The 2,181-nt window shown below is 38.5% G+C and overlaps 1 protein-coding gene across 3 annotated transcripts in view; it reads right to left on the reverse strand.

The window, feature by feature from the left end:
- LOC107631611 (mitochondrial arginine transporter BAC2) overlaps window positions 1–1,461 on the reverse strand; it is a 4,852-nt gene extending 3,391 nt beyond the window's left edge. The window contains exon 1 of one of the 3 annotated variants that reach the window (XM_021119882.1): window positions 865–1,460. The gene's annotated coding sequence lies outside the window, so the exon portion shown is untranslated. Of the gene's footprint in view, window positions 1–864 lie in introns of all 3 variants that reach the window. The other 2 variants (XM_016335100.2, XM_021119883.1) reach the window with 2 other exon arrangements.

Genomic DNA, 2,181 nt, shown 5'->3' on the forward strand with positions numbered 1-2,181 from the left:
CCTCCAAGCAATGACTTAAAAGAGCTATGGAGGGAGATCTGGCAAATCCAGGTACCTCAAAACTAAAAATGTTTATGTGGAAAGTAACCCATGACATAGTCTCTCTAGGAGTGAAGTTGCTCAAGGAGGAGGACAGCAGCACGCGGCCTGGAGGGCAAAGACGGAGAAGGCAACACCCATGAGTAGCAAGCTTCTGGTTTGAGGCAAGGTCCTGACTCTTCTCAGGGTCTGTCGGTGTTCGATGGAGAAGGAAAGGGGGCTGCGACACCATAAGGGATAAGTGGGGTTCCTGGTCATGGGGCGGGCCTCTGGTTAGGTTACTCGGGTGGGTTCTGTTTCTTCGGGCAGGTCTAGTACATGGACTAGAGCATGGTTTCGGTCGCAACTGATCAGGCTATTAAATTAGGTGGAAACTCAGGCAGTCAACTTCAGAAAGTCTATTATCTAACTATAATTTCAACTCAATTCCAACACTAGTATCAAAACAGATAACTTTAATCACAACACTAGCATCAAAATAGATCAAGCAGATTAATATACAATAAAGCATCAATCACATAACCTTAGTCACAACTCACAACACCAGCATCAAAATAGATTAATATACAATAACAAAAAAATCCGATTGACAACAATTACGAATTACAGATTAATATACAATAAACAACAATCACATAACCTTACTCACAACTCACAACACTAGCATCAAAACAGATCAATATACAATAAATAGTCAAAAATTCAATTGACATGCATTATCAATTAATATACAATTCAAGATGATTAATTTATAATAAAGCTCACCTTCAAGAGAAAGCAAACAGTATACAATAACAAAAAAGTAATAATAATAATAAAGCTTACCTCTACAACTTAGCTTAGCTTGGACAATGGAAGAGAAGCAAGACGCACAGTCAGACAAGGCCAGAAGAAGAGTGACAGAGACAAATGAGGCACGACACGCAGAAGCAGAGGCGAAGGCAAAGAAGGCGAGTCACGACGTAGCCAAGACAATGGCTTCAATACAGAGGAGGCAAGCAGCGATTAGCGGTGAGCAACGAGCAGTTGCAAACAGCGACTGTCAGTGGGAAGACGAGGCACAGCTGCCGGCGAGAGGCGCAGAGAGACGTGGCCAATGAGTGAGACGCCGTTGTCGTGTGTCTATTTTTATGCTTGACCGCAGGGAGAGATGCGAGCCACCGTGGAGCATAGACCGGCGAGGTGACACTGAGGAGACAACAGTGAAGGTTCAGGTGAGGCGAAGGCCAACAGAGGCACAGGGACAACGCGACGCGGTCGGAGGCGTCAGACGAACAGGATGACGCAGAGGACACGGCGACCGAGCGGTGTAGGCAACAGTGGCTCTGTGAGAGTGACAAGGTTGAGGCGCCGCGTGGAGCTCCTCTTCCGTTTTCGCCCGTTTCAGAGTGAGAGAGTGCGTTGGGGAAGGGGATCCTTCGCTGTATTCGGGTTTTGTTAAACTCAAAACGGCGTCGTTTTGAGAGAGTTTTCTATTTAAATAAAATAAATTATTTATTTATTCAATAAATTGATTTACAGAATTTTATTTTTTAAAACATTTAGAATAATTTCGCTAATAGCCAAAACCGCATTGAATTATTGATTTATTTCTGCATGTTTATGCTATCACTGGCAGTAAAAATGGATAAAAAAGAGGGGAGAGAGAAAATCATTGTTAATCACTCCCACGATTTTTTTTTTTTCCCTTTTTTTCTATTCGATTTTGTTAGGTAAAGAATGATTTTTGTAAATAATATGAATAATAGATTATAAAATTGATCCAATAAAATAAAAAAATAACCTACTCCAAATTACTTCCTAAACCCTAGCTATTAGGATAAACATAAAGTCATTGTTAATTATATATAAATAAGAATCAAAAGGAATAATCATCCAATTAAGAATAATCAACATAATCATTTGTATATCTATTGAATTGAACATCCAAGATATCTATAATTCACATTGTTTAATATTTTCATTATCTTCTTATACTTTTCTTTTTCTATTTTCGGCTTTTCGCTACAGTGATAGCATAACTTTTGTTTTCGCCTTTTGCCCGTGAAATTATAACTAAATGTAAAAAAAAAAAGTAAAATTTTGTAAATTAATTTATTTGAATAAATAATTTATTTATTTTATTTAAATAAAAAACGTTTA

Source organism: Arachis ipaensis, chromosome B03 (assembly GCF_000816755.2).
Source record: "Arachis ipaensis cultivar K30076 chromosome B03, Araip1.1, whole genome shotgun sequence".
Lineage (NCBI taxonomy): Eukaryota > Viridiplantae > Streptophyta > Magnoliopsida > Fabales > Fabaceae > Arachis > Arachis ipaensis.